The sequence below is a fragment of the Pomacea canaliculata genome, linkage group LG4 (assembly GCF_003073045.1).
Source record: "Pomacea canaliculata isolate SZHN2017 linkage group LG4, ASM307304v1, whole genome shotgun sequence".
NCBI lineage: Eukaryota > Metazoa > Mollusca > Gastropoda > Architaenioglossa > Ampullariidae > Pomacea > Pomacea canaliculata.
This window is the reverse complement of record NC_037593.1, coordinates 26,158,398-26,173,872: the sequence shown is the minus strand read 5'-3', so window position 1 is coordinate 26,173,872 and position 15,475 is coordinate 26,158,398. Positions and strand designations below refer to the sequence as shown.

Here is a 15,475-nt window from a genome sequence, read left to right as displayed (position 1 = left end):
AACAACAAATATTTGTAGTCATATAGTTCCTCAAGATGAAATAGGCATTCATTTGCCAATGTTATCAGACGAAACTGGTTTGAAATAAAAAAAATTTTGTCACAGTGTTTGTTATTAGTTTGTTGTTATTAGTTGCAAGTTTTTACCTGTACAGTTACCAGTTACATAAAGACACTATCCACAACTAAAGGTCAGACCAGGTTAAATTTCCGAGTAGTTCAAAGATTCACCAGATGGTAACAAGACCGTAGAGTCTCATGTTTTTATGAGTCGCCAACTTACACGTGCATTAGAATGTTGTAACCTATAGGATACATCCTACCCGAGCATCAGTACCCTGCAACCCGCGGTGACCCACGAGGCCGTCAGTCGGCGAGCGAGCGAGTGTCGCTGCGGCGGCGTGTGTTCACCTCCCTTCCCCCTCTCACCTACACACACACCTCACTCTCTCACTTTCTCTCACTCTCTCGCTGCATTTCGACTGTTGCCTCGCGGGAGGGGTGAGAGGTACCCCCAGACTTAGCACCTGAGCAAGTTGTACATGGGCGGACTGTCTATTCCGTCGAGCCCGTGCTTCCAACCTGCGGACGACCCCCGTCCCATAAAAATGTGAGCAAACAGAGCTAACGGTGCTGTCGGCACGTCTGCATTGGCTGTTACGAGACATCAAACTGACACTGAGCATCAGCACAGGGAGGATGGCTTGTCCAGACCTGCAACTTTTCATCCACATCTGCTGCCTTTGGTCGCAAGGTAAGTCTTGACTCAACCACCAGACTGTCCTCACCTTTCCACCGTCAAGCATTCACCTCCAGCTTCTTCGCTGGTCATTTCATTCGGTTTATTATTTATTCCTTATTCATCGCTTTATTCATTACTGTATTTGCTTATTCGCTTGTCATTATTCACTTGCTATTCAAGTGTCACTTGATTGGCTTGTCATTCCATTTAGTTTCTTTATAATTTTATTCCATTTGTCATTTATTCAGTTTATTTTTGTCATTCTATTCAGTTCGTTGTCTTTTTTGTTTACTGTTTTTGTTTATCTGTTCATTCGCTTGTTTTGATCTTTACTTGTCATGTTATTCGTGTTCCTTTTTCTTTATTCAGTTTTCACTTAATTCTCTTGTAACTTTCTTTAGTTACTTCACTCACTTTTCACTGACTCCACAATCGTGTGTCGCTTTCGCCATTTTTGGCTTATTTACTTATTATTTAAACTACTTTTCTGTCTGTCAGCCTGCATGTTCAATGTGGTTTGTAGATAAAAAAAAAATCCTACTTTTCATTTTCGCTCAGGTAGCCTTAGTCATAGCTGGAAATTCCTGGTTTGTAAACCAACCTTAACAGCCGCGGCTTTACGAGCAGTGGGCCTTTCTTCAATCATGTTTATTGTCAGCCTGGTAATGTTTATATCGTTTCGGTATGACAAATTTATTATTTGTTTGATCTTCCACGTTCTGAGAATTCGATTGAGGGAAGCAGCCTTAGCCATTGACGTGAAGTACGTGTGTATGCATTCATTCTCTTGATCTCTGCTGCCTGCGTGCTGTCAGTGCGAGTGTGTGTGTGTGTCCGTGTGTGTGTAAATGGGGAAATAATGAAGCCCGTGACTTCGACTTTTCTTGTATTCTTTCTACTTTCATTTGGTTTCCATATTGAGGTTTCCCATCAAGCCCTTACCATGACCTCGAACAGATGGCAATTAAAGAGCGTGAAAAAGAAAAAAAGGATTGGATTTAGTTCATTGCAAAACACGAACTACCCCAAATCTTAGCGAACAACGCTGTTGTTTTTGTGTGATACGATCTTGTACACATATATGTTCATATTTACCTTTTGTTTGCAAGGCAAACTCGCATTTATCGTAGCGACACAGATGTGCCCTCGCCGTTAAAGACCAACCTGAATGGCTTGCGGGGGTTGTTTTCCTGAGATCAATAGGTATAGGCGATAAAAATAAAATTAACCTGTAAATTTTACCCTCCAAAACCCATCTGTTAATTAGCAGCTACGATTCGTACCTGGGATTAACGAGTACTACGTCACGCTAACAGTGCTACGTCACGCTAGTGCACCATTCACAAGGTTGCCAGCAGTCAATACCAATCGCAGGTTCGAATCGCGTACTTTTACTAGCGGATAATTAATTAATGGATAGGTTTGGGGGCTGAAATTTACAGGTTAGATTTATATCACCTTTATCTACCGATTGCACACAAAATTTTTTTTAAAAACCGCAAACCATTCAGGTTAGTCTTTAAAGGCCGTTCTTAACCAGGCAAAGTGCCAAAGAGTCAAACCTTCGAAGTACCCATAATTCTCATTGTACCGATAAATTTACTAGCAAAGTTTGGACTTAGCATGTTGTGAATAATAATGATAATAATATAATCTGTGAGTGCGAGCTGAATCAGCTGATGTCTCGACTGTTTTCCAACGTTGGTCCATTGGCCAAACCCTCGACGACATTTTCGTTATGAAAGCGACTCTTCCAAGCTTTCCCATTGGCTGTTAGGCAACAGAATGGGTTCTTCGTCAGACCAAGCGAGCTCTTCAAAATAAAGTTAATTTTGTTATGTCGCAACGTGTTTATGTGACAATCTGTGTTCTAATAACCTGTCAGCCTCTTTCACATTTTTTTTCAAACCTTCTCTGGAAGTTAACCACTAAAATGGAAGTCGGCAGAAGGTGACACGCTGTTTCGTCGAGGGAAAAATTAAATAAGAAGATTTAAATTATAGAAGCCACGAATAGAGAAGCTGCTAGACAGCAGATAAAAATTCGTTTTAGTTCTTTAAGGATTGTGGGCGAAAGCGAGTCTAATGAAAGGGAGATTAGAAAAGGCACTAGCACCCTCCCTGCCCACCCCGTTCCTGTCTTACCTGATACACCTTCATCCTGGTTTACTGCCGTCCTTGTGCACAGCAGGGGAAAACTTGGCTTACCAAGCACGTGACATTTCAATTAGCGGGTTTTCTTCTTTCTCTCTTTTTGTCTTTTTTTTTTTTTTTTTTTCATCCTTTGTCAAGACGGCGAACGAATGAGTAAATGCAAGGAACGTTTGGGCGGGTGGTGTGAATACTCGTTCTCTTCAGACCGGGAAGATGGAGAGTGTGATCAGTGTCAAAAGACAGGACAAAAACAACAACAAAATAGGTTTGAAAACCACAAAAACCACTAAGCCATGTTAGTTTACCGAGAGGTTGGGGATTGGTCGGTGAGAAAGCCGCCTAAAAGTTTGGGGATATTTTGTTGTTGTTGTTATTGTTGATGATGATCCTCTTCTTGTTCTCCATCCTGATCTTGATCTTGTTTTTCTTGGTTACCTTGGTTATATTTATTGTTTGTTTTGATTTTTGGTATTGTTCTTGGTCTTGATATTGTTGATCTTATTGACCTCGTTCTCTCTCTTTTTGGTCTTGACATTGTTCTTGTACTGTTCTTGTTCTTTATGTTGCTCGTGTTTATTTTGCCTTCTTAATCTTCATCATAATCTTGATTATTATTGTCCTGGGACATGACCAACGAACCAGGTTCAGCTAACTATAATCCCAAGACCTAGGATGTGGTAAACACGGGCTGTGTGTTTGCGAGTCAGAACACATTTTTCTCCCATCTCCCACCCTCACTCCTTCCTTCTCATAATATCCGACAGGAGAGGCTAAAGCACTGAGGCAAAAATTGTTTGTTGCATTATTTGACAAGTATTGATAGTTTTCCGCATCCGTTGTCAAGGGCTACACCATGAGGTGGGACCTTTGTGTTGTATTTCTTGACAAGTATTGATAGTTTGATGTATCTGTTGACACCTACTGATCGCTGTATTATTTATTTTTTAGCAACTGGGAATTTGAACAGGACTGTGTGTGTGTGTTGAATAAGATGGGAAAAGAGATGAGAAAGTACAGAAAGATGAACTATTTTAGATAACTATGACCTAAGTGCACCAAGGCGGACACTTTTCTTGCTTTGTCATCTAGATGCTAGCTATTTTTCACACAGGCAATATGATTGTTATACCGGAAGTTTTGTCAGACGCCTGGTCATGACTTTTCACGAAAGCAATGCAGAGGGTAACAATACTATATTGTTATGGTGCAAGTCAAACAATCTATCTTGTCTTCACGGTACAATTTGTTAATTAAAGTCAGCTCTGCTCATTGCACGAAAGTCGGTTAAACCAATGGAATGTATAGGTGGACTGCTGTCTGTCTGCCAAGACCAACGCTGTTAGTCTCGGCGAGCCTAAACAAAGAATGTGACTAAACCGGAAGCTTTGTAGTATTATGACTCATTTTAGTAGTTAATCTGAAATGTAAATCAACCGGAAGCTTTGTAGTCTCATGCCTCGTTTTAGTAGTTAACTGGGAAAAAATCGTCTGTCAGCAGTCCAGTAATACAAATTCCTGGTTAAAGAGATGATGTCCTAAAGTCGATACCCGTGAAATTTGTGCATGGAAATTAAAAAAGATTGCGAATGTAAAATTAACGGGTGTCAGTTAAAGTAATGACACCTGTGAAATGCACAAAGAATTTATTAAACTTACTTCTGTCAATGAAAGGGAAGAACGCCAGTTCAAGAGACCGTGTCGATGCAACGTGCGTAGGTCAGTTCAGACTCTGCCTGAGACAAGCAGCCATCTCCACATCTCCATCACCAGCAGATCGATCAGCAGCTTCTGGCCTCCAAGTTTTGCCGCAAAAGCAATTCCGCAAAGCCTCCCCATTCACCAGAAAATGAAGAGGATGCCTGCCTAAGGAGCTGTATTGGGGAACTTGTCAATATTTCCTGCCTGCCGAGGCATTATAATTAATACCTATTGCAACAGTAATAGACACCGAAGGAATATATTTCTCACTTGCCTTGCCTTCTCCTAGATACCTGTCATTAAAACGACAAGCCATAAAGCGGAATATTTTCTGCTTCCTCGGATTTACTGAAGATGGCAGTCCATACACTAATAATAACGGGACTTGTTCATTCCTATTTTATACGGGTACCTACCTTTAAATTATTGACAATTATATTTCCTTCTAGTTGGAATTTATAGCAGTGACATTATTATGATGTTGTGCAATAAGGAAATCTACACACAGGTTGTTATATAATGTGAAAATTTATGTTTATCGTGGAATATTAACGTTTCTCATGGTTTATAGGCGTGTGCCGGGTATGAGAGGCGAAAATTAATGTCAGAGAAAGAGAACCACAGCGGATGTAGAGCAATTAGTTAACAACCAAAGCGGCTGTGAATACAGGACAGTTTAATAACTTGAAATACAAGGAATCCATAAGACACTAGAAAAAAAATTACCCCGACTGACTTGATTGTGGATGTTATTTCCATGCAATAACAATAGCCCCATAATAGTCATGAATATTCATAGATATGACCGGGCACTTTCATGCGAGGAAAGGGAAAATAAGCGTCTAAGCAATCAGGCAGATGCCGGAGTTCAGTCTCAAGCTTTCGGTATTGCATTTTACGCACGACTATCAATGCGAGGATTGGCCTCCCTTACTCACACAGACGCACGCACACACAAACACACGCACGCACGCGCGCGTCACGCACGTGTGACCCTCTTGAAGTTTATTTGTGACTCGTGAACTAAAGGTCTGAGATCAGCAAATATTTATCTACTGGCGTGCGAAAGAGACAGAATCCATTTCCGGTTGTTGACAGAGCCTGTGAGTATGATGCCTGTGAGCATGCGCAAGAGAGTGCACACCCTCCAGCTCCCAACGGTTTTTCTCCCCCCACCCCGTGCACAGTATCCGATCATCGATTGGGAGAAGGAGCGGGTGTAGCTTGTGGTTAGACTCGCTCATGGGAACCCGGAGGCGTGGCGCTGGTCGGTTCGATACCCGTGTGACGCAGCGTACTTTCCCACCTGCCACTCCCCGACTCCCAGCCGACCCAGATGTGAAAAAATAGGTCATTATTTTATCCATCCTTTTACTGGTATTAGTTTACGGAAGTTTGTGCTGGTCCGAAGTACTGGTTGTCGAGGGGAAACCATCTGGATGAAGTGGCTGGTTGACAAGGGCTCGCCCCCTAGCGGTTTGCAGGTGGATGGAACGACGACCTGAACACTCCTTTATGTTACTTAGTCAGTTCGTCCTCTGTCCAACTCATCGTGGATTTCTCCACTGACATCAGCAGTGACTTACTCCCTTACTGTCATGGTATCCTTAACGAGGGTCTAATGTAGAGTGACGTAACGTGTCACGTGGCTGAAGCAAACCATCTTGAGAGAAAGCAGGTTCCTGGATAACGATTTCACGAAGCGGAATGGGTACCTGACTGTAAAGTGATGGTGAAGCAACTGTTCTCCTCTTTGACTGCAAAGTCACAGCACGAGCTTTTTATTTTATCCAGTCAGTAGCCTACCTGGGTATGACGTCACAGTGGGCACGTGACAAGAGCAAAGCCCACAGCCTAGCAGCTACGCGGGGTTTTGACTTTTTGGCGGATCCTTAGAAACTTTTTCTTCGCACGGTCAGGCGCTCAAGTTTTGTGCGACCCTGCCAGCAAGGAATGCTGATAAGCTGTTTGTATAAACTGTTGCTGGAAATGTTTGGGCAGCTGACTCCGCGCCATGAAAATCCCACGATGCCAGTGACACGCAGAGCCGAGACAATAATCTGTCATTTCCCTCGCCTCCATTTTATAACTTGACCTGACCTCACGCTGACCTCCTCCCTCCTCCTCCTCCCCAGTTTTGCCCCACCTCTCTCTTCCCTCCCCTAACCCCTTCCTCTTACTCCTCCCAGAACGGCCGATGGAAGTGATGCTTCAATCTGGAAAGTTCGATCAACGTCTTTGCACACGGTCTATCATCCTGCTGTTCAGGTTACGATCCTCCTTGGTTGCAGGTGCTCAGGGTTAGCAACAGGCTGTTGTTGACTGTTGGTTGTTGACTACTGTTTCTCCAATGGTTATTTTTTTTTTTCTTGTTCTTTTTTATTCCGGTTTGGCTCCAACCGTCTGCCATTCAGGCGTTTCGAAGTCCCCATCCCTGCAATACATGATACTTCTTGCTTAGAAAAAAAAAATAGTGGAAGCTGAGCGTAACATGTCTTGTTTTTAAAGGATGCTTCCTGCTGTGTGACTGAACTGATGTAAGAAAAAAAAAAAGCTTTGAATCAAGCCGTGCAATAAAGTTTTAATTCAGAAAAATTTTCTTGAGATAAATTACAACGGACTTTTTTTTACATCGCATCTGGAATCTTAGTCTACTCTCTCAGGGAGGCCAGACAAAAATGTTGCACCCTGGCGCTCCAGGTTGGGGGTTATGTTTAAGGCTAACAACCCACTCATGTAAAAGACAACTCTTACAGAAACCTCAACAACAACAAAAAATGTGGTCCTATGCTCCTCGAGGATTAAAAGACAGTAGAAAAAAGAGTAAAACATATTTTCGCGCCTAATTACAAAATGGGAATTGTGGTGGCAGAGGACATCCGGTCCAGGCAGGCTGGGATTGTATACTTTGCAATATATATTTGTGAATCTACAGCTTGACTAAACAGAGCAGGATAATTTTGAAGTCAATAATATTTATGTCCTGCAAATGATGTTATAAATATCAAAATAGCCTTTGGGGGAAAAAAATTCCCCACCCTATATCTTAAAGAAGTAATTACACATATTCACAGAACCGCTGTCTTACTTGCTGATATGAACATTTAAAGAATATTTTGATATAAGTAGCAGCTTCTGAGACTTACAATGCTCAATCTACTACTGCTTTCTATGTGTTTGTGTGCGTGTGCACACGCTATAATTTTTGCTTTTGGTTTCCCACATAACGAGGGACACAAGTCTCAGAATTCCCAACAATTTCCTGGAGGAGTTCGCCACTCCCCTCCCCCCAAACATATTGCCATTTATCCCCAAAACCGGAAATTTCTGCATCAGCGTTTCCCCCATCCACTCCACCACAGCATCTGAAATGTTGGATCTTTTCCTAACAACTTTGTGTCGGTCTTCCTCCTGATTCCCAGAACTCTCTCCATTGCCCGCCCCCCGTCCTGTGCGAGAGGCCTCGCTTTCCAATTCTCTGTGCCCAAAATGTCGATCGTGTTCATGGGCTTCAAAGCGGTCTTGACAGCAACTATTTTGGAAATCTAACGAACCTCTTTATCTACCGCCATCTTGGCCAGACAATGATGGGTAAGACCGTCTGTAACGATGAATATTTTTTTTATTATTATGTGGTTTCCCTGAAATGCATTAATTTGTGTCAATCAGCAGTCTGCGAGGAAAATCCGGCATCCACTCACCTATTCACTCACTGATTTTGTATTTTGAGTGTAATAATAACTATAAAATGCAGGTTGAGGTATTATTGCACATATATAGTGAAAAACTTGTCATACGCTCATCTTACCTCTGACAGGCACACAGACACGCGTACAAACACAAAACGCACATACAAAGATATAGACACAATCTCTCTCCCTCTCCCACACACACACTCACACATACTCACACACACTCACACACTTTGAATTGTTGTAATCGATTGACAGATTGATGGATTACTCTTCCTGACATATTAATTAATTGCGCGATCGACTGATGGGCGAAAAGCTGCTCCTGGAATGATTGAGGGCAAAGAATACTCAGAAACGAAACAAAAGAAAGCAGTCAAAACATCAGCAACCATGAAAAATCTCAATTTTTATTTTAATAATTTCTCAATCTCTTGCTTTCCTTGGAGTGCTGCAAGCCGTCAAAGCCGCGGACGTAAATCTTGTCAAGAAAAGTCTGTTCACGCGATGGCTGATTGGCTGTAAATGGCGTTTGTTTCCCAATCCGAGGCTGAGTCGCCCGGATCTGTTTAAATTGAGTCACAGAATTTGCAGATTGTTGGCGGTTTTTTTCTATTCCGAGCTCTGCCAAGAGTTCCCAATTGCGGAGGGTAAGAAATAAAACAAAAGGCGGAGATAACTGATGTCAAGGTGCTTAATTTTCCAGGAATCGAGCTTCGGGAGGACATTTTATTGACACGCGGCTTGATGTTGGAGGTTTGGTGAAGTCTGTTGTGCGATATTGTACAGTAGGATTCGATATAACATTCTGTGCTATGGTACAGTACAGTTTGGTATTCTGTGCTGTGGTAGTATGTTTCACTCTAAAATAATATTTCAACGGAGATTATGAAAGAATTTAGTGATTGGTGAACGGCATAATGGTTGTGCACACTGTATTGAGAGCAGAATAAAAGAAGCTTGTAATGTTCCCCGAGAAGACAAATGAAATTTACAATGAAATGGAAAACAATCAATCCTGTAAAACGATGAAGTGTAGACAGGACGCACAAGGATGCAAAGACCGTTAATGAATGAAGCTGTGAAACAGTCTCTGCAGCCAATTCTTTGCATGTTCCGCAGGCCTAGAAAGAATAATCCAGAAGAGTGGCAAAACGAGGCAAGAAAAGAACACACATGTATTCGAGTACAATGAAAATGGGACGCATAGGCAGATACAAAACAAAGAAGATTCAGATCACATCGTCGAACATTTGACAAATTTTTTTGGCAAAAGCTGTGTGTGAAGGACACAGGAAACCATTGGCTGCCAATTCATTTCTCAATAATGTGGGACTTGAGGCGCTTGAGAGGTTTGGCGCCTCGCCACTTTGCCCAAGAACAGCATCATGGATGAAGAAGGTGAACCACCAACAACCCACTCAGGATGTGACACCAGAAAACATCTCGCAGATGGCGCACAACGAGAAGGTCCCACCCACAATGAAGAAGACATTGTGCTGGACATGGACACCACAGCGCGGCTCTAACCTTCCTCCTCCGCTGCTTTCCCGTAAAACATTTAAACACTTTATTTTTTTGTTGCGCAAACTCGATTTTCCGAGAAGACTCATTGATGAGATACAAAACAAAAACACGGCATTTTCGCTCTCGGTGAACTTTTGAACTGTAACACGCTTTTCGAGAATTGCAGCATGGACGCTGCCAATTTCGCCGTCCTTCTGGAAAAATAAGCGCCGTTTGAGTTAATGCCATGTTTAAGGACTGGCAAGAGAACGAACAGTCCAGTTATGCATCTTCTGCTCATTCTTCACAACATGCTGCAGAAATCAACGGGACGGAGTGTACTGGATGACCGAGCGGATGGCAATTACATCCTGGGGTGGCGTGCACGAGCCCTTCATCCCCATTCATTCACATAAAAGTGTTCAGAATTTGTACAGCATGATCAGACCTTACATACACAGTGAATGGAAAGGAAATGCAGAAGCTCTTGCAACCAGGGTCCGACGAAAACTTTGACGGAGAATATCAAAGAAAAAGAGAAAAATGTTCTTTGCCGAATATTAGTCGTATCTGGATCAGTTTTCTTTTATTATTTTTCTTGTTAACCAAAGTTATATTTATTATTTTTTGTGATGTACTGGGTACGTGCGAAGAGAGGCGTGAATAAAGAATCTTTGAAGACAGGAAGTTTATTTTCCTTGCGTGTCATTACGTCCCTTGTAGAGAGCGCAAAGTCGCTTTCATTTTCTCCTCAAAGACAGGAGAGTTCCGTTGGCTTCGCTGCGCTGAGTGGGCAAACACGTGAAGAAAGAAACCCTCGGAGAGACCCGACGAACGTGCTTGCAATGCAAAGAGAACCCGTGCTACTTGCACAAAGATCATAAAGATAGTTCTGGAAATAATTTTTACCCGCCCATATTTTTAGACCCTCTGGGAACAATTTAATTTAGGATGGTTTTTTTTCCCCAGAAATATCACTCTTCTTTTTTCCCTTAAATACTGCTTTTATCACATTTGTACCTGTTGCCGTAGCTGTGTTGTTGTTTTATAACAGAGATGTAGCAGGGTATCTGACTTGTTAGTTTGGGTATGTCTGACGAGTCATCTATGATGTCATGAAGAGATAATGGATGAGAAGGACAGGGAGGAGAATCAATGGTGATGACGACGATCGACGATGATGATGCTAGGCCTGACATGCATCGAAACAACCACACACAAACACACATACAATTTTTTTCTCTCTCTAGGATTGAAGTGACATCTTTGAGCTTTGCTATTCCCTGTGTGACGTAGAGCGCAGAACTTTCAAGTTCTTTTGAGCAGGAGAGCGAGTGTGTGTGTCGGCCTCCGTGACGTACACGTGATCCTCCGACTTCTTTGAGCAGGAAGCCAAAAGCTTCTTCACAGACTTCGTCTTCTTTTAGGTTTGATGATGTGTGGGTGATTATGGCTATGTTGAAAAGGTGAATAGAAAAACAAACCACACACACACCACTCTATGCAACGATCCCACCCCAGCAAACTAGACCAAAAGTCACGAGGAGCAGGTATAAAATATTTGTAGATATTTTACATTAAAAGACTTGAGCTTTCTGAGACAGCACAGAAAACTATCCTCTTTCTTAATAATGTTCCAGAAATGAGTTTTCCTAGTAAGTTGATCCCCAGTAATAACTCTCCATTTTTTTACTACTTCTCTCCTATTTCATCGAAAACCTGTCCTTCCTAAAACCGACAATCATTTCTGTTGTCTTAACATCCACATTAACTCCAAATAATAATCATCACATCGTGCAACAAGTGACCAATCTCCTGCCACTAGTAGGAGTCCTCGTCCTTCAGAATCAAGTTTCACGAGTCCATTATCATCAGCAAACTTAACTACAGGACAGTTTTTGCATTTTTGTATCACATTCAGCCGGACACAAGAGAAATAAAATTGGAGAGAGTACAGTTTCTTGTAGAGGGCAGGTGTTTGTGTACAGAATTTCAGCAATAACATCACTCGAGATAGGAATTAATTGAGGCCTATTAGTCAGGTAGTCTACCAAGAAGTCCTGGCATCAACATTCATCCGAATTAGCTTCTGGACAAGTAAATTACACTGTATTGTGTTAATACTGGAGGAGTAAAACAAATTAAGAAAATACAGTTGTCCTGGTTCTACAGAGATGCAGAAATTCTGCTTTAAAGATAAACATCAGCATCTTTTATTCTGCAGTTTCTTTTGCAGACAAACTAAAATGAATTATTAAAGATATTTTGTATTGTATTTATATTATAGTCGCAATACGTTGATGATGTATGTTATTAATCACTAATATGACGCAAAGGTATGCAACCAAAACCCTCGACAAAAAAGTTACCAATGTTTTTTCCCTGAGATAATTGGTTGTCAATCGTTGTAGTGGATGCGAACTCACTATATTACCCTGCATGAGGTAGATACTTGTAAGCTCCTCGAGGCAATACCTCCGGGTTAATGTACAGCCCCCTGAAGTTAGGATCAGTCTGAAACTGTCATCAAAATACTTTTTATCGCTTGTCAACATGTTCTTCAGACGGAAGGGTGCGCTGTTGGCCAGGTTGAGGGGAAAAGTTTGTGAAGTGTGTGTAAAGTGAGATATCTCTTCTCAAGCTCTTCTGTGGGTAACGACGCGTGACTTCACTTTGACGGTTACAACACTTCCGTGAAATGACGCGTGTTTGCTTCTCGCCCTCGGCACCCTCCAGTCGTACAGAACTGTTAAAGACTTTCGTATCTGTCGTTAAGTAGCCTGGCAACTCACACCCGTCAGGCCTCGAGCGATAGCACCCTTCCTCACAACTGTATGCTACGTTAAGTCTTTATCAGAACCCTTCTCAAGATCTCAGAAATGTCTCAAAGCCTGTTCAGCCATGCTGCATCGTAAGGTCCATGCGCCCGACTGCTCGAGAAACTTAAGTCAATCCATGTACTTTAGAGGCGGAGGTTTCTAAGCAGGTGAGCTTTGGCGATTTCAATAAATTTCAAATAAAAAAATGTTCTTTTTTCTGCAGGTTGGAGCTCTAGGCGTTAATTAGTGAATTTTCATTCACGATGGTCTTCAAAAAGACAAAGGATAGGCCGTGCGGGGCTTATCAATCTTCGTGCGCGCGCATCAGCTTTACTTGTAACAAAGATGATATTTCTTCCTTATGACAAAGTCGTTAAGCTATAATCAATAATAATAATTATTTTTTTTATTTATTTTTTATTTATTTTATTTTATTTTATATACAATAAATTTATATAGCGTATTTTCCTGCTTTACCAAAGGTTCAACGCGCTTTACAAAAACAGTGCAAAAACACACAGAAAGACACAAATTCACACAACAGACAAACTGATATAGACTAAAACACGTCCGCAAACAATTATACAGAGATATATCAACAGATATAATAAACACAAGATAGAAAAACCATGTTTATGTAGTGAGAGGGTGAGCAGCTCCTGTCATAAATAACAGTAAAAATTTAACTCTTTCACGTGTGTGAGCGCGCGCGTCGTTTGTGCTTATATGTACCCACGTGAGCACGAAAACTTATTAACATCAATATTATGCCTATTTTCGTGTAGATGTTCATCTCATCATCAAATAGTCGTAAATTTTCTAGTTCGTGTCCATCTTACTCGACAATCTCCTGATCCATCTCAAGCAATTTAAATCCCAGTTGGTTTAAATATGTATCAGTGCCTTGTGTAATTACGAGGTTATGTGTTGCTGTTGATAACTGTTGCACAAACACTCTAGAGGGAACATAGTATTTTCAAATAATAATGTGACTGCAAGAGCATCCATTAATTTGACTAAAGGCGAGAATAATCCCTGACACAAGAGTGAATAAATAAGAGAGATTCTCTAGAGGTTATGGGTTTCAACTAGACCTCACATAAAATGGTCATGAAAGAAAAAAGAATAAAAGAAAAAAATGATAAGAGGGAGAAATTAAAGTAACAATAATGAAAGATAAAGCAGAAAAAAGTCAAAGAAAGAAAAAAGAAGAAGGATAATTGTGACAGAATTTTCAAAAACAGCAGGAAACAGTCCTCTGAAAAAAGAAAACTATTGCCTTGATCTGAAATATTATTTGAAATGCTTGATAACAATATTGCTATGAAACAGTACTTCTTAGTAATATATTTAGTAATATATTTATAACAACCGCTCCGAAGTCGAGCACTAATTATTCTCGTCAGGACTTCTACAAGTTCCCTCCGCCATGAACTTAAAGAAGGCGGGCTAAACCAATTGTTATTTAAATATTCAGTAGTGAAACCATCAAGTATATGAACGTTGGCATAACGATTTCCGAACGTGACAGGCAATGTCGATGACGACGACGACTCACGCTTCGCTGGAACTACAAGCGCCTGTCGTCTGCCATGAATTTTGTCGTCCACATTAGTTTCAGCATCTCCTTGGCTCAGAACATTCCAGAGAAGCAAGGTTGGGCATCTGAAGCTTGGGTTGAATGTAGTTTGCTGACAATGTCTGGACAACACTTTATTTCGTAGTAAACACAGACGTTGTTCAGATGCTGCACGCGATAAACCTACATCCAAACCACCAGAGGTCAAGTCCATGCTGGTAAAGGTCACCTGCATGCATAATTCTCCGAAATTGTTTATAAACTTCCAAACCTCCCAACAGGCGAATCCTAGGACAGTTAAGCATGGGAAGCAGATACGATATTTAAACTTTAAGAGCAAATCCCAGATAGCATTTAAACATTTTATAAACGTTTATAAAAGGTCAGGAACCCTTTGTAAGCGTTTATAAAATATTTATATGCTATCGGGGATATTTGTTTCAGTTACTGATACTACAGGTAAGGCAAAGAAGGAGAGAAAGATAGGCACCTCTCACAAACAACTGGTAAAAAGTTTTGTCTTTAAAACCCACTAATGTTAAAAGACTACCGTCGCTTACTTTCATCGAATAGCAAATTATTTTAATCACCCTGCGAACGCAAATAAAATTCAAAGAGATTACAATGCATTAAATAAAATTTTAAATGAGAGCACTTAGCATCCTTCATACAAAAAGAAGCATCAGGACAAGTTAACAATTCACAAATATGACATTCAACCGGAATATTTTCCGCATGGATCCGTGTGTAGCGAGGTATGTAACCTGACAGGAAGCTTTGTCTGATGCTGCTTCATTGCGGAAACGTCAGATCGGAAAATAAAAGACAGACAAAAAAAAAAAAAAAAAATAAAGAAATAATGATCGAGAAAGAAAAGAGAAAAGGAGAAGAAATGAATGAAAAAGAAATAAAGAAAGATGTTGATAAAATACAAGAGTGAAAATGATACTGCGAGAGAAAAATTAACCCTTTAGCTTCACAATACCTTTAATGCAATCCTCCATTTTACGAACAGTTACACTAGATAATGAAAAGCGCCGTTACTGCACACCCTGCAATTATTATTTTATTTTTGGGGGGCGAAACGAGTGTAAGTGAAATAAGGTAAAATCTGCCGGCTTCTCTTTGCCGGGAAGGGAAGAGGAGGGGCGATGGAAAGAGGAGGTAAGGGAGGAACGTCGATACAGCCTCATGCGCGCACGTGACGGCGCGTGCAGTTTGAAAAATGAAAATGATCGCCGCCAACCGGCCGATGATTTCGCGTGAACAGTCCTCACCATCCAAAGT

General features: G+C 41.1%; 1 protein-coding gene across 1 annotated transcript in view; it reads left to right on the top strand.

The window, feature by feature from the left end:
• The first annotated feature begins 450 nt into the window (after positions 1 to 450).
• LOC112562794 (FMRFamide receptor-like) overlaps positions 451 to 15,475 on the top strand; it is a 35,957-nt gene continuing 20,932 nt past the window's right edge. Inside the window, exon 1 of the mRNA XM_025236289.1 lies at positions 451 to 753. The gene's annotated coding sequence lies outside the window, so the exon portion shown is untranslated. The remainder of the gene's footprint in view (positions 754 to 15,475) is intronic.